Here is a 25,104-nt window from a genome sequence, read left to right on the forward strand (position 1 = left end):
ACACTACCTTTATTTACTATGTTAACATTGTCAGCTTGATAGATAATGATAAGCTCAATAGCAACTATAATTTGCCGCAGATGCTCAATAGACATTATGAAGCTTGACATGAACTGTAATTTGACTAATAAGCTAGGTAGCAATTGAAACACTTGGTTTGCACTACTAGTAGTATGATAAGCTAAGTAGCAACAATAGATCTTAGTAGCAATGTAACCAACTGACTAAGTGTTAAGTCACTAATAGACATATGGTTTGACCTTAATGTCAAAACTCATCCCTAATTATCTAAATAATTATTTTGGTGAACAAAATAATTCCTTAACCCAAAATATCCAATTTTCTGTCATGCTTTGTTCTGCCTGTATAGTGTGGTAACTAGTAAATTACTTGTAACTTCATCTGTACTATTTGTACAGACATGCAAAATCACATACATTATTATCATGATGCCCAATTGTCATACCTAACATTGCACATGTCCATGTTATGTCTATGAGGCTTGCCAATCAAAACTCTATCTTCTTTGCCAGATCAACTGTATGATGCTTAGACAATTTTCTAAGTGTAATTGCCTTAACTAAATATTTATGATCTTCCATCTCCATACTGAAGATATGTTTCCATAAATGACAACATCAAATGATTACCTTAGCCAAATTGTCAAAAATTCTCCCCTATGACCTATATCTAGATTTGTTGGGTTCTGAGTATGGTTGAACATAAATTGACAAGAATCCTCTTGCCTAAACCTGAATGACATGTTAAGAATCTGTGCTGAAAGCACATAATTTTATTGAAGAGATCCATGTGCCCATTTATTGACTCCTCTTAAGGGTAATGTTTCCTCGTATGGAGTCTCAAAAAAATAAAAATTATTAGTCTATTTGATTGAAAAATAATAACTAATCTTGTTAGTTATTAGTTCTCTCAAATATAATTTAGAGTCTTTAGTCTATATTTTTTATATGGTTAATGTAAAAGCCTTCAAAATGGTCTTCTAAATTAATATGTGCATTTAGACTAATGTAAGGTTGTTTAACTCTAGGCCTGTTCATGGGCTTGGTAGGGTTAATCCTATTCATAAAAGGGGAAAGGTTTGTTAGACACCACCAGAGGAAGGATGGATTAAAATTAACTTTGATGGGGTAGCTAGGGGAAACCTGAGGGTCTCAAGATGTGGTTGTGTAGCAAGAGTTTACAAGGGAAATACTCTCACCTTCATGGAAAAATGTCTGCATGATGTCATGAATAATGTGGCTGAATGTTTTGCAGTGAAAGAGGCTCTTGTCTTAGGAACCAAACTGGGCATTAGAAGAGTCCATTTGTAAAGGGCTCAGAGATTATCATAAATGGCACTAAGAAAGGGAAGATGGAGCCTTGGCACCTTGATAAATAAATTCAGTAGATTAAAGGTTTACTAATGGAATTTGAAGACTTCAAGGTTTCCCAAACATTCTGAGAAGCAAACAGGGTGGTGGATATGTTGGCTAACATGGGAGAAAATGCAAAAATGGGTTCTTAGAATGAAATCTTTGAGGATCTGTGAAACCTTGTTTTAGATTAAAGAGAGGAAAATTTATTTTCCTTGGCCAACGATAAAAATTAAATCAATTACATCTTGGCCGATATTTTTGGAGAAGGCATCATGACTCCTTCCACCCATGGCATTTATCATTTTACAACATGCAAAGATCCCAATCCTTCATGCATGGTAGCTTGTGTGAAATCATTTTTCTTTACTCCAGTGTTAGCTTGTTTCCAAAGAGTTCCAAGTACATTAAATTTAGGTAGAAGACAAGCCAAATTCAACTTTTTTCAAAGGTGACAAAAATTGAGGCTAATATTGCTTTAGGCTTAGAGAATTAGATGTAGACTTAAGAGGGTAAGATCACTGTTCGGTGCCTTAAGAACATATTTGTGTTTGATGATCTAGAGTTTGTGGAGGGAGGCCAATAGATGTTCGGGCTGGAGTACCTGGATGCATTGGAAGAGGTAATCAAACCTAGATGTGGCATCTCTATTTTTGGCACTGGCAGTATTAGTGGGAGAAACAAAAGAGGAGGCTCATCATGTAGTTACTACTTATGTGGATATGCAGTGGCTTTTGGGGTTGGAGGATATTATTGAACGTGTTGTCTTAGGCATGGGTGTAGAGGTGGGAGAGGATCCTTGGAGGCTAGTTGGTGGTGGGGACTCATCTATCCAGCCACTAGTAGTGTCCTTTGCAAATCCACAAGGAGTGCATCTCTAAAAGAAAGAGCAGGGTTGGAGAAAGATTGTGGATTTTCTGCTTGGGAAAATTTGGGTGTCCACCGAGAGCAAGAGAGACTTCATGAAGGCTACATCAAGAAAGAACACACTTGCTCCAGGGAAACCATTGTGCCACCAAATTGTAAAGAAAAATCAATTAGAGGGGGGAGATTCCACATCAAAAAGAGTCTGGGTGGATGCCTCACTGCTTGAAGAACAAGGGGATGATAGTAGTAAGCATCTTCGAGTGAGGAAGGGGATTTTAGTGATGGATGATCATTCAATGCCAACATTTACATGTGAAGAAGCAGCACACTAGTTTAAGGAGTAGCAATAGATGATGGTGGAGATAACAACATTTTCTTGTGGGCATCTTTGGTCCTATTTGTCTCTAGTTTTCAATATCTAGGTTGGGTTGGGAGGTCTAGGCTTTTGACAGAGTGTTAATTCTTCGACTTTTTGTAATGCCATATGAATGGCCATGGGACGAGTAGATTTATGGTAGTAAGGTTTATGGTCATGCCACATATTTTGTAATCTCTCTTTAATTTCAATATAATTCAAATAATGTTACCTATAAAAAAAAAAGGTTGTTTAACTCTATGTTTTTAGGCATGATTAGATGATAGTATTTTGATGATAAAGGTTACTCTAGTCAACATAGTTGGTTCAAGTAACACCATCACAATGCATCTCATGAGTCTCATTTAACTATGGAAACATTATTGTTCACTATTATTTTATGCAAATGAGGACATGCCTTTAGTGCTTTGAAATTTGTTGATACATAATGATATTGAAATCTTTTCTAGCTTCCTTTGAAAATAAACTAATTTATATATTCAAATCACATCAATAATATAAGAATTTATTATATATCAATCTCTAATGATGTCATGTTGAGTACGAGTCATCTTTATAATCTATATTGATGCCACACTAATGATTCTTTTTTAAAAGGCAAAAATGTTTTGTCTACCTAGTCTTAGGTCAATTACATCACATTGTTTTTGTATAGTTGATTAATAATTTAAAAATAAGTTAACATCAATAGCATTAGGAACAAAGAATTTATTAATAATTTTTATTTATTCAATATTAATTTAATTTTTTAATTGATTTTAACAATGTCAATATTAATTTAGATATGGGAACGTTGTTGTTTCCTAATAAATTCAAAGATGTAACGGCAAAATCAGATATTCCTATCCTCATCTCTTATCTTTTGGTGCCTTATTGAGATGGGGTATTATATTTTTATGTAATATTATTGGTCTTTAGGCCTCGTTATCTATCAAAACAAAAAGTTAATGTCAATATTAATTATATTTTAGATTTTTCTTTGGATATCAATTTTAATAAATTCAACAATTTTTTTTAATTTTAATTTAACTATTTATTAATTTAATAAAATTATCTTTATATTACTAATTATTTTCATTATATTTAAATTTGATTTATATATTCTACACTACCAAATATGAGAGAGACTTTCAAGGAAATGTAATTGCTATTGGTAGAACCAAAATCCAAGATTGTGCCAACATCCTCCTAGGTTGCCTTACAATGGGAGCTTATTGACATCCATCAATTATCTCAATAGATACATACATGCAAAGTCTCCAAGCATAGGCAAGACGTGTGCATTGTTATCTTATGGAATTTCATGATTGTAGGATATGCAAAATGTACAAGCATAGACAAGGAACATAAGCATATTAGCATAAAAATGTTCAATCTCATACTTTTTCATTTTCCACTTGAAGTACCATTTATGAATGTTTCTAATAGTTATCCTACTAGGAATTACTTTCAGTACCCACATGGTGAGCCGAATTGGAGAGGAATTTTTAATGGAAATAAGAGGTTTTTGGTATTCTAAAGATTTTTTTTATTGTTTGATAGGTTTATTATCATAAATGTCTTTGAAAGGAATACATATAGTACAGAGTAAAAATGTTATATTTTGAATAGTCATGGCCTAGATTTTCTTTTATTTTCCTTCAACTTTATGGCATTTAAACATTGTGTGTTTTAGAGTTCTTGACACATGTACAATTTTGAATTTTGTGGGAAACATTGATTTTGGTATTCTTCTACATGTTGGAGCTTTTATGTATCTACTGTTGTGCGTCTCTAAGAATGATAATCTAATAATATAGATAGTTAGCAATGCCCTCATAATTTTCTACAACTTTTAGTGTCATCACAATATAAGAGGGAAAATGACACCATTACATAGAATTTGGAACTGCTAAAGTGAACTGACCAAAATAGGGAGAACAACCATCATTTTTGTAAAAAGAATTTTAAGGAATTATTATTTTAAAACCTCTCAAAATTTTCTATTCTGGTTGGAAAAAATCAAACAAGAAAACAAAATATTTCACAAAATCGTGAATTTTTTTTTATGTAATTCCAAATAGTAGATACAAGGAAAATTTTGATACATCAATTACACATAAACAAACCATAAGGAATGAAATCACTAGAAAATGTTTCACACTAAAAAATAAAAATAGTTTAGTCCACTCAAAGAAATGTAAACTAGCAATCATTAAAAGTTTGAGATCTTTTACTTACTAATAACTACATGTCTACCATTCTCAAAATTAAAAAAATCAAAAACATTTTATAATAGTTGATGATATCAATTATACTAAAATATCTAATTCTAGAAGAAAAGTAATTTAATTTAACAAAACTATCACAATTATTTTTTATTAAAGTACTAAGCTGTAAAAAAAGATTAAATATATAGTTAAACTAGTTAAATCAATCACACATACTATTCACATATTGTATTTGTTGACTAAAATGTTAAATAAGAAGTTAAACAAATAAAATCAATTTCAAATATTCCTGGTTTATGGGGGTTGACCTTGCTCTCAAGATGCTAGTGTTTTTTTGTTTATTGGATTTTATTATTAGTTCTCTTTAGGCTTACATGCTTCTACTATGTCTTATTGGCTATTGTGAATACAATCTTAATTGTGCTAGCATTTGGAAACATTTTTCCCAAATGACTTTTCTAAATTAGTGTTTGTGTTATTTATGATTTTTCTACTCACCAATTTAAGGGATTCTAACTTTATGCTAACTCTTCATATACAATTGAGTGGGATTTTGCTCATTATTTGGTTTAATTCTATTGTCAAATATAATTACTTTCCATATCAATTATTATATTACTTTTTATATTTAATCTTATTTCCTCTGAACATACATGTATTTACCTTCCACTATTTCTTACTCTCAAAGACATCACACTATAGGTAGGTAATTTTATGCTTGTGTCACTTATTTCAAGAATACAATTTGTAGATTCATTATCATGAATATGGAGTGCATGTATAAAATAAATTTTCAAAAGTCTCTTTAATATTTTTTCCATGAATTTTAATTCTAGCACAAACCTAAGACACATCCTTATTGACATCAATTAATAGTATTCTTTTAGAAAATAAAATATAATTTTAATAAATTATTATTAAAAAATAAATTTGATGTATTTTCTATATTTTCAATATAACTATAATTTAATTATAGAAAAATTATCTACTTAGAAAATAGAGTTTCGATACATTTAGGATTTCTCTTTACAAGCTCAACCTTAAAAACTCCTTTTTCTACACTTTTTTTAACAATTTATGATTGTCATTAAAGATAAAGTTCAATCTTATGAAGCAAGGAACTTCTAAGAGATGATCACATGTTCTTTCCCACACCTCATCCACTACAACTCATAGACACGGGTTGAATCATAATTAGACATGACAAATTAGTGGTTAGAAGCTTATGGTGTTCCAATATTGAAAAAGACTGTTGATTGATTGAAAGAATTAAATTAACTCTTGATTGATTGAAAGAATTAAATTAACTCTAAATCACATGGAACTTGTCGGTAACAAGTGTTTAATTGCCGTTTGATCTCTGATCACAAAATTCTTCAATGGATTCAAGTGACTTAATTTCTATACTAGGCACCCAATTTTGAATTTGAACCTGTCAAACAAATTGGCTTCGTCAGGCGTGGCGAAAGAGATTGGGGACTGGGTAGGTAGGAAAGCATTTTCTTTTGCGTGGGGAATACGCTACTTGAAATGTTTCAAATTTTTAATGAAGAAATCCGAGGGAATAAGTAGAGGAGGACAAACTCAGTTGGGTAGATGCATTTTGGTGAGCAAAGATGAATAGAAGTGAGAAGCCCCATGTAGTGGCAGTGCCATTCTCAGGCTTGTGTTAATTATTGTTAGTTGGATAGCTGTTATTTCTGACCCGAAAATAGCAGTAGTATTTATGGGTAGCTTGGACAGCTGTTTGTCTTTATCTATGAATAGCTATTGTATTTATGGGTGGTTTGGACAGCTGTTTGTCCACTTGCCAAGAATTAGTAAATGGTTATTATTTACTAATTTTAGAGATTTTCTTTTGGACACCTTGCAACCAATTCTATTATTGGCTGTCGATTTGTCTTAATCTCAGCCGTTGGTTTAATTTAATCTTGATCGTTGGTTTACCAATGAGAGTAGTATAAAAGGGGGTCTAGGGGGCATTTGGAGTATAAGCGAAAAGCTTTGGAGAAGCAGTTTGCAGTGTTAGCAAACAATCTTGCAGTGTTAGCAAGGGCGCAGTGTTAGTGCAGGGATAGCAGTGAGGAATATCAGTGGGAGAAATTAGGAAGTTGTCGAAGTTCTACCAGTGAGAGGCAAGGAATTTTGTATCTCTTGATTTGCTGAAGTTTAATATAATTTCTCATCTGTAGAACTGGTTTTCCCTTAGGGGTTTTTCCAGGGACAATTTGTCCGAAAATCTTGTGTTCTTTGTGTTGCGCATTTCTTTCCGTATTTTATAAGTGAAGTTGCAGTTGTGTTATTTTTCGATATTAGCTAGGGATTTGTTTTCAGCAGTTTAATAATCGTTTATGAGAGGAGATTAATAATCAGTGACTGCAATAGTTAGATTTTTCACAGCCTGGGCCACTTCATCCCTTTTCTCGACCTCGCAAAGCTCCTCGCTTCCCACGACCTCACCGTCAGTTATGTCACGACACTTGCAACCGTCTCACGCCTGCAGGGCTACCTTGATCATGCCCCTGATAATGACGCCCTCGATATTTGCCTGGTTGCCCTTCCCCTGCCCCTCATGGAGTGTTTACATGGATGCGAGAGCACCAACCTTCTTCCGCTCGAATCAATGGGTCTTATATTCCACCTCGCAATGAAGCTTCAAGACCCTTTCAACATTTGGATGGAGCAGCAATTTGACCACCAAACAGTAGCACCTCCTGTTTGTATTGTCTACGATTTATTTATGGGGTGGGCTGTCGACACCGCCCAAAAATTCAACATTTCCAGTTTTCTGTTCAACACCTGCGGAGCCTTCGCAACGAGTCTGCGGCATTCCCTTTCATGTTCAATACTTGACAACACTGCCTTGGAGAAAGACGAGCAGGACGAGAGCCTCATGGTGAGCTTCAATATGCCGCGTACCGTCAGATTGGGTGAAAATGAGGTATCCCCTAGTGTTTTCCTCAACACAAACCCTCTTCTGGGTTTTGCTCGTCAGTGTTACCTAGATATTGGCAAAGGATCGGAAATGCTGATATATACTTTCCATGAGTTCAAGCCTTTGTATGTCCAACACTTGAATGAAAGAGGTGGATAGAGTGGATCAAATACAAACACCAACTAAAAGCTGTATTCAGTTCAATATATAAAATATAAAGACTTATCACAATGTGCTACAGCACTTCATGCATAAATAAAATCTATTATAAATCCTTAGAATGCTACAACAGTTCAGCCACTCTTCATCCATAATAATGAGAAACCCAAAATGGGCTCTACTAATCACAGGCCAGTCTATTAATTAATAAGCAAATGCATATTTAACGCTGTAGGAAAGACTTGACAATATAACTAATGCTGGACGGTGAGGCTGGTGTCTTGCCCGGTGCTTGGACAGCTGCACATGGAAAATTTGTGGTCTATTTGTCTGCAACTATTGGGTGCGGCTATGGATGGTGTACCATGGCAGGCAAGGTAGAGGGAGAAATTAATACTGCCAACATTGAAAACCTTGACCGCTAAACCAATTTGGGCAATAGGCCCTATAAATCCCCAATTTTTATCTAGAGGAGTGGGCAATATTATGACGCGAGCGAAAATTGCAGACATCAATGAAGAAGAGCTGGTTTCCTAGCTGGATTCGCGTAGACCACGCTCTGTAATTTATGTTTCGTTTGGAAGCTTTATTACATTACTAGAAGAGCAAACACATGCCTTGGCCAAAGGTCTGGAAGCCAGTGAACAACCATTTGTATGGACTATTAAAGTAGCACCAAAGAACGAACCAACGTCTTCAAGTTCAGATTCAAAAACTGATCAAATTAGCACATTTTTGCCAAGGGGCTTTGTGGAGCGAATGAAAGGGAGAGGGTTAATCATATGGGGTTGGGCACCCCAACTGGTAATTCTTCCTCATCCCTCGGTGGGTGCCTTCATAAGCCACTGCAGATGGAATTCTTCGCTGGAGAGCGTTTCTCTTGGTGTCCCAATTCTTGCATGGCCCATGGCTAGAGATCAGCACTTCAATTCTAACCTTTTTGCTGAGTTGGGCGTTGGAATCCAGTTTTGCTAGAATAAAGGTGAGATTCTGAAAGAGGAAGGTATAAAGAAGGCCATCACAATGGCTCTACTTGGAGACAAATGAGAAGAGATGAGAGAGAGCATTGAAAGATTGAAGATGATGGCTTCAGATGCTGTCAAGCTGGAAGGATCTTCTACCACAGATTTGAGAGCTTTTCTGAGTGAGATGCATAAGTTGAATACCAGATCAACAAAAGAAAAGGAGGAGAGGGAATCTAACTCTTGATTAGAAATCTTGAGTAAGACTTTTATCACTTTTATAAATAATGCTTCTCTACCGTAGTCTGGTTTCAGTTTTCCATTCCATTGTCTCCAATGTGTTTAGCCTAAATTTTATGCAGCACTATTAATGAGTCCCTGGCCCTACCTTGCAGAGACCCTAACTTTTTCTATGTACCATCTTTTACCCTTGCAAACTTTGGGAAGCTAAATATAAAATGAATGGTTTGTGAGATTTTGTGGTTTTTTGAGGATAGATAATTGTGGAAGCAATAGAATGTTTCTATGTAGATCACTTCAATAAGATCTTTAAGAAATGACATGAAATAGTGGCAATATGTTTGGAGGTTTCATTCATGCAACATAAATCTTTGGGAAATGGCACAAAATGCTTACAAATGCCATCTGTCAAACAACTTAATGATGATTTGATTACCTAGCATGACATGGATTGCGATTTTTGTAAAAAATGGTTTTCTCTATTAACATATGGAATTTTGTTGGATCTTCTTTTCTCTCGAAATAGGGATATTTATTTTTTGGTTACATAAGTGTGGAGCTTTCAATTGACAACATTTTTCCGCATAAGGGTATGTGACATTTTTTCTTATTTATTATTCCTCTTGTTTCTTTTAAATAGTGTATCTACTTAGGGTTCTTTGTTTGGAATGTGATGGATGCATCTCTGCCCTTTCTTAATTTTCTGGTAATGGGATTATGAGTGTTAGGGTATGTTTGTCACTAAAATTCATGAGTATATTATGAATGAATTTTAAGTGTTCTATGCATTAAAAAAAATGGTGTGATAAAGGTGCAAGTTTTTGGGTCAGGTATTTTGTCCAAAGATTTCAAATTAATTAATCTTCCTAAAAAAATTTCTTCATAGGATAAATCAGGTTTTTCTTCACACAAGCCTAGGATTCCATTAAAATCACTAGCCTAATTCCAAAACTTTTTTAAGTTTCTCTTTCAAACAGTGTAATTTTGGACTCAACAAATGGATGGTAAAGATCTTTGTCAACATTTCTGTGTCATTTTCAATGTTTATGGCTCCTTAGTAGTGACAAAGTTAAAGAGATGATATGTCTTAATGATTGCAAACTCATTACTTAAATCATGATTCAAATATTACCAACAAAATTACTTGATAGAGGAAAGATAATAATTTTGATTCTAGAACACAAATACAAAGACATTTAAGACATCGATGAATTTATTACTCATATTAAAATAGCACAATTACAAATTATGATCCCAAATATGAGCATCATCAGTCTTATAGTATAGTGTCTTACTTTAAGACCCCACATATCATGCATCTTGAAGAAGGGAAAGGAATTAAGGTGATTTGTTAACATGGTTATGAGATAACTTATTGGTTACTAATGTAATAACTAAATGAATGAAAAGACACATCTTTTACTGAGTCGAAACATATGTTATAAAAGGGGATAAGAAATGGAGAATAAAGGATAGAAAAAGGAGGAATAGCTGCAAATAAGGAGAAGTAAACTGCCAATAATGAGGAAAGGATTAAATAAAACAAAGGGTAGCCAACCAAGCTTATAATATATTTTATATGAGACCAAAGAGGTATTTAGTATGAAGGAAAGGACAAATTCATAAAATGAGTTGGATAAGGGTGAAAAATAAGATGTGGCAACAAAATAGATAGAGGGTAGATTAATTTTAAGATAAGGGCAGCTAGTAACTATTTAAGAATAATGAGTTGATCATCTTTTTGTTTGTCGGCCTTAGCTCCTATTTCTATCCTCCCTTATTGTACAAATGCCTTGGAAAAAAAAAATGTTGTTAGCATATTTGAGTGTAATCAAGGTAACAATGTAATCTTTTCATATTGCTATTTATTGTTAAACTCCATTAATAAAAAAAAAATTAAACATATCCATACAAATTATTAGATCTTTTCATGTAAGAGAGTAGGAATAGAACTAAAGTGATTAGACTGTAGTCAACATTTATGCATAGGAATGTCCAAAGCATGTATAAAATATATTATATTTTTCCAGTGCTGGAAATGGCACTGCCACAATGTGAGGCTTTTCCAACCCACTCATCTTCACATTCCAAAAAAAATCATAGAAATGAAATTACAGTTGTAAAGTGAATTATGCTGTAAAATTATTGATATTTTTCTATAGAACATGATACACTTTTTTCATGCATGATGAATTCGATGTCAGTAATGAGAGCATAATTTCAAAAATTGGACTGATGATAACTCCCAGTATGCAAGTAGTTATGGTTGAGGAAGTCATGATATTCCAAGACCACATTGGATCTAGTCAGAACTTTTCAAATTTTCTTTCAAGAGTTGCAACTTTGAAGTAGCAAACAAAAACAAATCAGATCTTAGTAAGAACTTTTAAATCTTTCAATAGTAATTTTCCCTATGTGAAGATCACGTTAAAAATCTTTTCATATGAATTTAATTTTATGGTTTGTTTCGTAAAAGTCAAAATTGCCTTTTTTTGGGGTGTTTGCATTTACTAGTAGTTGTCCCAAGCTCTTTTTGACTAGGCTTGTTTTAGGCCATGAGAGGCTAGACGAAAATCAATGTACAAGAAAGGGTCTGACTATATATGCCACTCATTTTTTTGTTTTGGATTTGCATTCATAACTACCTGAACCATATTCCTTAGATTTCTCAGCCTATTCCAAATTTTGAAAGCATACCAAAGGAGTGTTTGTCTTTTAAAATGAAAATGTTTCAGAAAATGCCTAAGCAAAGACCTAAGATAGGTCTTTTGAGGACAATTGTAATTTAATGTGACCCAAGCTCATTTCATTCTAGACCTCTATTATAAGAAAATTGTAATCAATCCAAGTTAAAGATTGTTTTATTTTGTATTGCAATTCAATGTACTTCATTTCAGTCTAGGTTCGGTCTTTTTCCATTTTGTAATTCAATGTAATTCATTTTATTCTAGGTTTGTTCAATTCCATTTCAAGAAAATTGTTTTTCCATGTATGTCACCTAAGTCTATTACAATTCAATGTTTTATTCCATTTATGCAAAGTTGCAATTACATCTATGTGATTCATGTTCATTTCATTTCATTCATATCTATCATTTCATTTTATTTTAGACCTATTTTATTCCATTTGAGAAAAATTGTAATCTAATAAAAATTGTTATTTAATATATGTGATCTAAGTCCATTTCTTTCTAGGCCTCTTCTATTCATTTGAAGAATACTTTATTTTTAGTTATTTAGGTTCAAATTTCAAATTTCGCAAAAAGAACCTACAAGTTTGATAACTCATCATCATTTGGCATACGAAATCCGAACACAAAGCAAGGAAAGATAAAATTTAAATGTTACAATGATGGTGCTTTAGAGTTTTCTTGTTGAGGTCCCTTTTTAGCCTAAAGTTCTAAAAGGAGCCACTCCTTGTTCAATTTTCACATTAGAAATGAAGATAAGCAACAAAATAAAAATGAACAATAAGACACAAATATTTATATGAGGAAAACCATCCAACTTGAGCGAGATAAACCCAACCCCCTAAGAAGGATTTGTAAACGTTATTTTTTTGTGGAGCATCTAGAGCAAGCTCAGGGGTCTCTACTATTGGAGATATTATTCAAGATTGGGAAGGAAAAATTCAACAAAATTTGCAAAACTCTTGAATGAATCTACTAAAAATAAAACTAAAATCACAAGATTAATAGAAAACTTGAAATCTACAAAGACCTTGATAATAAACGCCTCGAAATAGGAGATTCTCATATTCTCATCAATGTTTTCTAAGAACTAGTAGAACTCCCTAATAGAAACTTTAATCTATCTTAGAACATAGCTTAGATCTTCTTCATTCCTTCTCAGATCTAGAATTTAAACATATATATAGAGAAGGAAATAGAATTATGAGTGAACTAGCCAATAAAGGAGAAGATGGTCTAAAATTTATAGAGATTTTGAATTAGGACAAGGATCATAATTAACCTAATACCTATAATAATATTAATTCAACTAAAATCAATCAAATAAGCTTGGACATTAAGTTTCCTCAACTATGTGTGTGTGTGTGTGTGTGTGTGTGTGTGTGTGTGTGTGTGTGTGTGTGTGTGTGTGTGTATACACATATATATACATGTAATGATCCCATCTTTTAGCAGTTGACCAAGTGTGTGTGTGTGTGTTAGCCTTGTTCTACATGGTCCCGAGGGCTAATGAAGGGTTTAATGGGATCTTGGAGTGTTTTGGCCTAGTCATTTCCAGTTTGGGCCAAAACGAAGTTGATGTACAAAGTTTCAGGTATACTTACTATTTTTAGTAAGTTGGCAGGACACAGTGCAGGTCAATTTTGGTGATTGGATTCGATAGTCCTCGGTGAGAGCTTTCCGATGAGCTATCACTCACATTATTCGGAGTCCGATTGCTAATACATTTTAATGCCTGAAGTTTTATTAAAGTAACGTCTAATTTAATTGTAAAATATTAAAGTGTTACTTTAATATTTATTTTATGGTGATGTGTACCCAAGGGGGACATAAGGGGTATTTTAATATATGTTTTATATTACACATCTTTTATCCCACATTGCCCATATGAGTTGAGGGGACCCGTGGGAATAGAATAAAAGGAAGCATTTGTGGCTTCATTAGACAGGTTGAATATGAGAAGAAATTGGTGTGTGAGTTGCAGCTTTGTTCTTGGCATTTGAGGACGTCTATCCTCTCTTGTAACATTCTAGACGTCATTCCCTTGGGGTTTGGCCTTTGGAATTCTTTCTTATTGGCTTTAGTATCAGGCAGTTTAGTTGCATTTCCGGCTACAGGCAGATTTGATATTTTGCTCATATCTTCTTCACTACTTGTCCGACGCTTATGCCGCTTGGAGGGAATGGTATTATGAAGGTAGTGGACTGATTGGAGGACAAAGTATTGTAGCAGCAAGTTCGTAAGCATGGGCTGGAGTATTATGACAATATTGCTGAAGTTATTACAAATTGGTTTAGTTTTATGGGACATCCAGGGGTGCCCATTACAATACATGTGTGTGTGTGTGTGTGTGTGTGTGTGTGTGTGTGTGTGTGCGCGCGCGCGCGCGCGTGTGTGTGTGTGTGTGTGTATGTATACACACACACACACATGTGTGTGTGTGTGTGTGTATGTGTGTATAAACATCCATTAATACATAATTACTCACAAAATAATCACAATATGCTTATACATATGCATGCACCTCTTGGGACCTAAAATGAATTGCTTCTTCCTTAATACACAAATTTTAAAGTAGTACTACTTATAAACATATGATCTTCTCAAATAGTTTCTATGCATTATGAAAACAACAAAATCCTAAAATTATATGAATAAGGGAAAGAACAAACTATATAGTTAGTACATACAATCTCAACCAAACACTTTCACTATACCTATAAAATTAATTATTTTTCATTTATCACTTCATAATTACTAACAATCTTCATAATCATCTACTAAATAATCACTATTTCAATTATCATTGGCACAGAAATATATATTTAGATGTTACTTTAAGTAGTAACTTCAAGAGCTACCACCTTTCCATCTAATAATCAATTTCCTACACCCAATACTTTCAATCCACCTACTTATTTTGTGGTTGGATGCCTCCATGCCATGCCATCATATGTTATGCACATCCCATACTTTCTTTGCGTTAATGTCAAATCACAACCTGTGTCAAATTACATAGTCACTAAAATAAGAAAAATATAAAATGATTGTTTAAACTTTAAAGTGGTTTGAACATATTGTTGAAGAAGGAGATTGTTGAAAATAGATTGATACAAGTATGATAAATGTGCTTCAATCATCGTTTTATCGCTAATGTCAAACCTGCTATTTTGCTAGTAAGACAACTACTTATATGATTTAAGTACTATCACTTATTTGATTGATGAAGAGGATTTGATCAAAAGATGTAACAATAGCGCCTAGAGGAAAGGTTGAGTTATGATATAAAAAGGAGTACAAGAATCAACTAAGACAGTGATATCATAGTGCATTGATAATCTACTTAAGGTTGCAAAGGTTGGTTACATTAAACAAGTTCAGAAGAACAAGTTTAAAAAAGTTTGTCTACAAAGCTTGACTGAGTGGATAGTAGGTGCCGATTAAAGTTAATGCAAGAAAGGCATAAAATCAGTTCAAGCCAAGTAAAAGTCTATTTTAGTGTATGCCAAGAAAACTAGTGGATGCCGAGTAAAGTTTAGTTGATGCTCAACACTATTAAACTTTAGTTCATGCCAAGTGATTTTACAGAGGATGCCAAGCAACATAGTATGTGCCAAGAATTAGATGCAAGTTAATGTCAAATTTCAACATTATTAGAAAGATCATGAATTAGATGGATCTAAGCCAACAAGTTTTTTTTCTTGGATTGTGTGAACTAGGTGGAACATAAGATTGATGAGCTAGTGGCATATAATTCATGGTATACCGTTTTGAGGAAAATTCAAAGAGGATTGAAAGAGAAGTTTCTAGAAGTGATATGAAGTAAGGGGTAGATTCATTGAATCCTACCTAATCTATCCTAACCCTAAATTGGATGATGCAGAATGAATGACAAAAGATCTTAATTTCCTATTTAAAGGAATAGCTGGTTAGAAGCAAGGATTGGCGTGTGCAAGAACATAAGGAAGACAAGGAGTCAAGGGTATTGCTTCATTCAGTGACCTAATTAAGAGTCTACATTGACATGTTAAGAAAGAAGGCTTATGGGTATGGATGCTTGAAGGGCGAACAAGCTATTAGAGCTAAAATGTGTGAAAGTCAAGTAGAATGGAAGACTAAAATAGAGATCTATAATCTACAAATGGAGTTGTAAGTTATTATTAGATCAAGCCTTACTATTACTCTCTAAAAATTGTAATGTCTAGGGTAAATCCTTGCATTAAGGTTGACCTAATAATCATTTGTAAATCCTTTAACCAAGTAACATTCCAAGTGAATGGTCTAAAGTCCTTTAACAAGGCTCACTCCTAACAGGGTGATTGAATTCCTTTAACAGGGTCACATTTAGCAGTGCGTATTGCAACCTTTAATAGGGTTGACCTTTCACAGGGCATTACGTTAGAAGAGTGAAAAGGAGTAGCATGTTACTAGTGGTTTTTTCCTACTTGGGTTTCCACATAAATTATTGTGTCAAGTGTACTATTGAATTTGTTATGTTTCATGTTTACATTTTTGCAAATTGATTTAATAGTAACCTACAAGTTTTTTAAATGATTGCATAATCTTATAGATGCATGCATGATGATAAATGTTTTATGGGTTCACTAAACTATGAAAAGTTTTATTTATACATCTAGACCTTAGATAATTGATTCACCCCCCCTCTTAGTTATTCTAAAGAATTCCAACAATTGGTATCAAAGCCATCTACTTAAGAGGACTAGTTTGAAGGTACTAAAAGCACAAAGATCAAGATGTCAAAAAGAGAATTACCCAAGCTTAATAGAGATAACTTTCCAAGATGAAAAAGTTTGATGAAGCTACACCTTGGAGGACTTAGAGATCATGCACAATCTACCATTACTATTGAGCATGTTGATCTTGGTGAGGATTTGGAAAAGAAGAAAGAACGCAACTAGGCAATGCTAGAGATTGCTTCTGCCCTAAAGAATTCCAACAATTGGTATCAGAGCCATCTTCTTAAGAGGACTAGTTTCAAGGTACTAGAAGCACAAAGATCAAGATGTCAAAAAGAGAAGTACCCAAGCTTAATAGAGATAACTTTCCTAGATGAAAAAGTTTGATGAAGCTACACCTTGGAGGACTTGGAGATTATGCATAATCTACCATTACTATTGATCATGTTGATCCTACTGAGGATCCAAAAAAGAAGAAAGAACACAACCAAGCAATTCTGAAAATTGCCTCTGCCCTAAGCTATGTTTAATTTGATGATATCAAAAGTCTTGGTAGTGCAAAGAAAATGTGGGATGCTCTACACACCATCTATGGAGGAGACAAGAATGAGCCAAAGCTGAGAGTCTTAGAGGTAAGTTTGATGATATGAGAATGCAAGAAGGTGAGAATATTGCTCAATACTGCTCTAGGATAAAAGATGTTGTTAATGCAATAAGGGGAGCTACTGGTAAAATAGATGATGATACCATACTAAGCAAATTTTTGAGAACACTGGAACTGATCTATGCTATTAAAATTTCTGCAATACAAGAACTAAGATGTGTACCAGGAAATGATCTAACTCTTGAAGGTCTAGTAGGTAGGCTCACTGCTTTTGTGCTATCTAACTTTGATAATTACAAACCTAAAAATATTGAATCTACTTTCAAAGCTAAGTTATCATTGAAGGACCTTGATGAGAAGAAGACAAAATATGTGTCAAGTGACAGTGATATAGATAAGGAGGATGTAGATTAATTTGAAGCACTACTGGCATGAAGATTTCATGGAGGTAAAGGCAAGTTTAAAGGTAAACTACCTATCATTTGTTTCAATTGTAATGAAGTTGGTCGTATTGCTGCTAGATGTCTAGATGAGAAGAACTACAAAAGTAGAAGAGATGAAGACAAAAAGGACTACAAAGATAAAGGCAAGAAGTCTTTCTACATTGTTGAAGAGGAAACAAAAGATGAATCTAATGAATATGACGATGAAGTGATGTATATTTCAATGAAGGACGAATCTAATGAAGATGAGGCAACTACACTTGTGTCTTTTGTGAACAAGAATGATAGATGGATCATTGACAATGGGTGTTCACATCACATGGCTGGAGACAAAAGTAAGTTCATTACCTTGAATTGTTATGATTGAAATATTGTAAGATTTGGTAATTATTCACCATGGTTGATAAAAAGAAAAGGTTCTATCAAACTCATAGAAAAGATTTTATGTGACAATGCTTACTATGTTGAAGGAGTTAACTATAATCTATTGAGTGTGTCACAATTGAATAATTTAGGATGCAAGGTTGAATTTGAAAACAAGATTGCTAAGATATATGATACTGATGGAAAACTAATTGGAAAGGGTGACCAAACTAGGAGTAATCTATTATATCTTGATATAGAGGATGCTCCTTCCCTAATTATAAAATTTTATGATGTGTGGCTATGGCACAAAAGGTTATGTCATGTTAATTTTGATAACTTGGTGAGTATTAGTAACATGAGAAAAGTTAGAGGTTTGCCTAAGTTGAAGAAGCTTGATAATATAATGTGCAAACAATGTTAGTTAGGCAAAATGACAAATTCAAGTTTTAAGAGTAAAACTCATACCTCTAAAGAAATACTAGAGATTGATCATACTAACTTGTGTGGACCAATTGAAGTGTAAAGCTATAAAGGAGATAAGTACATTATGCTACTTGTTGATGATTATTCTAGAATGATGATAGTTATGTTTCTGAAATAGAAATTTGATGCTTTCCAAATGTTTAAATGGTACTTAGCAAGAGTTGAGAAGGAAATAGGTAAATGTTTGGAATGTTTGAGAACTGATAGAGGAGGAGAATTTACATAAAATTAGTTTGAGATGTTCTGTAATAACAGAGGAATCAAAAGATATACATTTGCTCCTAGAACCCCTCCACAGAATGGAATTACTGAAGGGAGGAACATGTATGTAATGGACTATGCTAGGATACTCATGATGGAGAAAAATGTTACTTTGAAATACTGGAGAGAAGCTATAAGTATAGCTGTCTATATCTTGAATTGTGTACAATTCAAGAAAGGTACTCATTCAACACCTTTTGAACTATGGTATGGATACTCACCCAATGTAAAATATTTTAAGGTATTTGGAAGCAAATGGTTTATTCTAAAAGATTTCATGAATGGTAAACTAGATGCAAAAAGTGAAAAAGGTATATTCCTAGGTTATTCCACATGAAGTAAAGCTTATAAGTCTTTGAATACTAACACTAACAAAGTTGTGGAAAGTACAAATGTGAAATTTGATGAATATACAAAAGCATATGAGGTTGAACCTATGAAAGAACTAGAAGAATACAAATCATTTGTATATTTTTATGAAGGTATACCTATTGAAGAAGATGTTGCAAATCAAGCTACAAACCAATGGCAAGTTTTAGTTACTACTGAGTCACATACTATGAATGTCGAGTTGCATTTAGGAACCGAGCTCCATTCAAATGCCAAGTTATAGAAGGAAGTTGAGGCACATTCTAATTCTGAGATTAGTATACATGAAAGAAATACACATAGTGACTCTGAAGTAGATAGACCAAATGAAGAAACCAGAGTTGAACCAAGATTGTCTAAATATGTCAAGAGACATCATCCTACTACACAAATCATAGGAGATAAAGATGCTAGACAAATGACAGGAAACAAGTTGAGAAATGAGACATGTTTGTTGAGTATGATAGAACCTAGAATAGTGAAAGATGCCTTAGAAGATGTGGACTAGAGTAAAGCCATGGAAGAAGAGATTGAAAAAATTGAGAAAAATAAAACATGGACTCTAATTACTAGACCAAAAGACAAAAATATTGATTGGCACCAAGTGGGTATATAGAAATAAGCTAGATGAAAATGGTGAAGTCACAAGGAACAAGGAAAGATTAGTCTGTAAAGGATATGCACAAGAAGAAGGAATTTACTATGGAGAATCATTTGCTCCTATTGCTAGATTAGAAGGAGTAAGAACTCTGATTTCTTATTCTGCATACAAAGTTTTCAAAGTTTAACAAATGGATGTTAAATTTGCATTTCTGAATGGTATATTAGACGAAAAAGTCTATATAGAACAGCCAGAAGGATCTGTTGATGTTAACAATAAGAACATGGTGTGTAGATTACACAAAGCTCTATATGGTTTGAAACAAACACCAAGAGCATGGTATGAGAGACTTCATAATTATCTTGTGAAGATTGGATTTGAAAAGACTGATGATAAAAACAATCTGTACTTGAAGATAGAGAAAGGAAAAGGTATTTTATTATCTAAAATTTTTGTTGATGATATCATATTTGGAGGTAAAGATGCTTTATGTAAGGATTTTGCAAATGAAATGAAGCAAGAATTTGAGATGTCTATGTTTGGAGAGATCAAGTTCTTTATGGGTTTTCAAGTACATCAGATGAAATATGGTATATACATCACTCAGTCAAACTATGTCAAGGAGATACTAAAAAATTTTGGATTGAAAGATTCTAAACTAGTAGGTACACTTATGGTGACAGGGCATAAGTTGTCAAAGAATGATGATTCAGCTAAAGTGAATCAAACATTATACAGCACTATAATTGCCAAATTATAATATGTAGTACATAGTAGACCTAATATTGCATTATTTGTAGGGATAGTTGCAAGATTCTCTACTAATCCCATGGAGAATCATTTGATGGTTGTAAAGAGAATAATGAGATATCTAAAAGGAACATAGGAATATGGTCTATATTATAAGAAAAATGAGAAATTTAAATTAAGAGCCTATACTGATGCTGATTGAGCTGGAAACATTGATGACAGAAGAAAAAAAATAGTAGAGGAGCATTTTTCTTAGGCAAGAGACTAGTTACATGGACTAGCAACAAACAAAAATACACCTCACAATCTACTACTAAAGCTAAATATGTTGCTACTATTGTAAATTGTACAAACATTGTATGGATCAAACAACTACTCAAAGGTATGAAGGAAGAGATCACTGCACTAGTGATACTTTATTGTGATAATACAAGTGCTATAAACATATCAAAGAATTATGTGATGCAAACAAAGACTAAGCACATTGTAATCAAGTATCATTACTTGAGATAATTAGTTCAAGATAAAGAGGTAAAGCTGGAATATGTTAACACAAAAGAGAAAATTGTTGATATCTTCACAAAAGAATTACCTAAGGATGCTCATGAGTATCTAAGAAGTAAATTAGGGGTGATACCCCTATCAAAGGCTATCTAAGTAAAAAAAGGAGTGCCCTAAATGGAACAAGTTGATTTCCATATGTTACACATTGATGCTGTGGATCTTACTTTAGGAGCTGCCTAAAGTAATCAAAGAGCTAGAACTACAAATCAGTCACACATAAGGTGACAGAGGGAGAAACTAAAGAGGTTCATATCTACATATTAAGATGTCATGTCTTTGGTATCATTGTCAAAGAGGGAGAAATATATGAAAGAGGGAGAAATAAAAAGATTAAACTAGTCCTGAAGGGAGAAAACACAAGAGATATTATAGAAAATAGAGAAATCCAAACTCACAGTCTGAGGGAGAAATTTTTACTAACGTATCTACTGATTACATCTACCTAGAAAGAGGGAGATATTGTAGAAGGGAGATATAAGAAGTAATTCAGAGGGAGTCATAAGGATGACACAATAGAGTTTTGCAACCTATTCAGAAGATCAAAGTTGCTAATAAAGGGAGAGATTTCAATACAAGGAATTATTTTCTTTTGGATATTTTGTTGGTCTTACTATTTTGACCTAGTCAATTTGGTTGATCAGTATGGTTTGCCATCAATGACAAAGAGGGAGATTGTTGAAGAAGGAGATTGATACAAGTATGATAAATGTGTTTCAATCATTGTTTTGTCACTGATGTCAAACCTGCTATTTTTCTAGTAAGACAACTACTTATATGATTTAAATACTATCACTTATTTGATTGATGAAGAGGATTTGATCAAAAGATGTAACAATAGCACCTAGAGGAAGGTTGAGTTATGATATAAAAGGAGTACACGAATTAGTTAAGACAATGATATCATAGTGTATTGATAATCTACTTAAGGTTGCAAAGGTTGGTTACACTAAACAAGTTCAGAAGAACAAGTTAAACAAAGTGTGTCTACAAAGCTTGACTAAGTGGGCAATAGGTGCTGAGCAAAGTTAATCCAAGCTAAGCAAAAAATTAGTTAGAGCTAAGTAAAAGTCTATTTTAGTGTATGATGAGCAAAACAGTGGATGCCAAGTAAAGTTTAGTTGATTTCAAGCACCAGTAAACTTTAGTTCATGCCGAGTGATTTTATAGAGGATGTCAAACAACATAGTATGTGTTGAGCATCAAAAGCAAGTTAATGCCAAATTTCAGCACTATTAGAAAGATCACGAATTTGATGGATCTAAGTTGACAAGTTTTTTTTCTTGGATTGTGTGAACTAGGTGGAAGATAAAATTGATGAGTTGGTGGCACATAATTCATGGCAAACCATTTTGAAGTGAATTCAAAGAGGATTGAAAGAGAAGTTTCTAGAAGTGATATGAAATAAGGGGTAGATTCATTGAATCCTACCTAATATGTCTTAACACTAAATTGGACGATGGAGAATGAACGATAAAATATCTTAATTTTCTATTTAAAGGAATGGCTAGTCAAAAGCAACAGTTGTAATGTGCAAGAACATGAGGAAGACAAGGAATCAAGGGTATTGATTCATTCAGTGACCTAATTGAGAGTTTGCATTGGCATGTTAAGAAAGAAAGCTTAAGGGTATGGATGCTTGAAGGGTGAACAAGCTGTCACAGTTGAAATGAGTGAAAGCCAAGAGGAATGGAGGACCAAAATAGATATCTACAATTTGCAAATAGAGTTTTAAGTTATTATCAAATCAAGCCTTAGTGTTACTCTCTAACAATTGTAATCAGTCTAAGGTAAATCCTTTGGATTAAGGTTGACCTAATAGTCATTTGTAAATCCTTTAACTGGGTGACATTCCAAGTGAATGGTCTAAAGTCCTCTAATAAGGCTCACTCGTAACAAGGTGATTGAAATCCTTTAACATTGTCACATTTAATAGTGTGCATTGTAACCTTTAATAGGGTTGGCCTTTCACAGGGCATCACTTCAAAAGAGTGAAAAAGAGTAACATGTTACTGATGGTTCTAAATAATTCCAACACATATTTAATAGTAAATAGTCATATGGTTATAAATTTAAAAAATAATTTTGATTATAAATATTATTTATTTTATCCAATAAAATTTTAAATCAAATGGTAGATTATATAATATAGTAAAATATTTAAATTAAATTACAATAATATAGTAAAATCTTAAATTAAAATTTATTTACTTTAGAATATGAAAAAAATTAATTTGAATGTTTAGTTTAAAAATAAATTTTATGTAAGTTAATAGGTTAAATTGGATGTTATTAACTATTAGATGAGAATATATGTTAGTTTTGGTATTCATCTTAATCAAAGAATAACAATACAAAATGGAAATAAAGAAAATTATAAAATGAAATTAGCGATTTTCAATATTTACTTTTGAAAATAATTTTATATTTAACTCAATCTATTTGTTGATACAATCATTATAATTTATTAAATTTATAATAATATTTTAGAGTGAGAAGTAAATTTCTTACAAGTATTTTGAAAGTTAATCATGATTTTATTTATTACTAATATATAACATATTATTTTAGATAAATATTTTGTGTCTACATTTCTTAAATTTTATATTGACACCCCTTTTTTAATTGACATGTTTATGATTGAATTAATTATTAGTATATAATATTTTATTTTTAGACAAATATCAAATCAATTTTATTTCCTCAATTCTCATTTTGATGATAGATGTGATCTATAATGTTGATCCTAAATATTACTATACAAGGAAAATGCATTTATATGGATTGTGGAAACAAAATCAATTTTCATTATTTTATTAAATAATATAAAGTTTTTGAAGTAGTTGAAAGAAACAAAAAAGATGGGGGGCTAACCCCGGAGTACAAAAAGGATGAGAATTCAACCAGAAGTTACCTCCTAGTTGTCTAACCTATACCAACTTTAAACATAAAAAACCATAAAATTTTAAGAGCCAATTTTTCATTAACCATAGTCATTAAACTACTATACATAAGAAACTGAATAATAAACTACCAACATTTAAAGACATCACTACTATTGGTCCACTTAATCGACATAGTCTAATAAACCTCATGGGGTGTAAAGTTTAGAGACATAATCATTAAAAACAAAAATAAAATACAACATAACATGGGCTAGATGCCCTCTGCCTTCTCTTGGTTACCATTCTTATACTCCTCAGGAGCTTCCCCTACTCCATCCTCCTCCTCTGCTTTCACTAGTTTGTCCAAGATGGTTTTTAGCCAATCCTTTGCTAAGAACCCATATATGGATCAGGTTATCTCAGTAGTCTTTCCCAAGTCCTGTTCTTCTTTGTTAGGATGTAGGAAGTAGAGGGTTGTGGTTGTAGAGTGCATAACCTTGGTGGAGAACTCAATCGAGGTTTCAAACTTGTGGCAGATAGTGGTATGGTTATCTGCTAGGTCCCTCATAGAATTCTCAAGCCTCCCCATCCACATCTTGGTGTGGCTATGTTTTCCTTTCTTCCTAGTAACCTTGGGGTTAACCTTCCTAGGAGAAGTAATGTCTTCCCCGCCACTACAAGCTGGAGTAGCTTCCCGGGTATCAGAGACATGGGATGGGTTGATAGAGCTAAGATTAAAATAATAGTAAGTTAGAAATATTAACACTTTCAATTTTTTATAATATTTTAATTCAATAAAAAATATTTATATTTATGTTATTTTTTATAACAAATGAAAATCCTTAACAACAAGTAATTTTAATTATATAAATATACAAAAATAATATTTTAAATAAAATTTACATCAAAAAAGTTATATTTGATTATAACACTAAATAGTTAACATTATAAGATTTTCACAATCTATTTGTAAAAGAAATTGTTTTCTGGATTCAATTGTGTACATTATCAAATTTACACAATCTAATCCAAAAAATAATTTATTTTACTAGATAGTTGTTAACATCAATCACTTACAAAAATTGTATTTTAAATTATTAGCTAAAATTAGAATGATAATATATATATATATATATAAATAATATAATTATATTTTATTAAAATAATAATAATAATAATAAGACAATGTAAGTGCATACTCAAAGAGTATGTAAAATAAATTCTATACAATCTATTTATAATGAATTATAAAAGTAAAATAGATTACAATCTA

The 25,104-nt window shown here is 32.7% G+C and overlaps 1 pseudogene; it reads left to right on the top strand.

Moving 5' to 3' along the window:
- The first annotated feature begins 6,442 nt into the window (after nucleotides 1-6,442).
- On the top strand, nucleotides 6,443-9,129 carry LOC149579768 (scopoletin glucosyltransferase-like; annotated as a pseudogene).
- Nucleotides 9,130-25,104: the final 15,975 nt, after the last annotated feature.

This window comes from Cupressus sempervirens, chromosome 1, assembly GCF_028749045.1.
Source record: "Cupressus sempervirens isolate cs-2001-9-10 chromosome 1, ASM2874904v1, whole genome shotgun sequence".
NCBI lineage: Eukaryota > Viridiplantae > Streptophyta > Pinopsida > Cupressales > Cupressaceae > Cupressus > Cupressus sempervirens.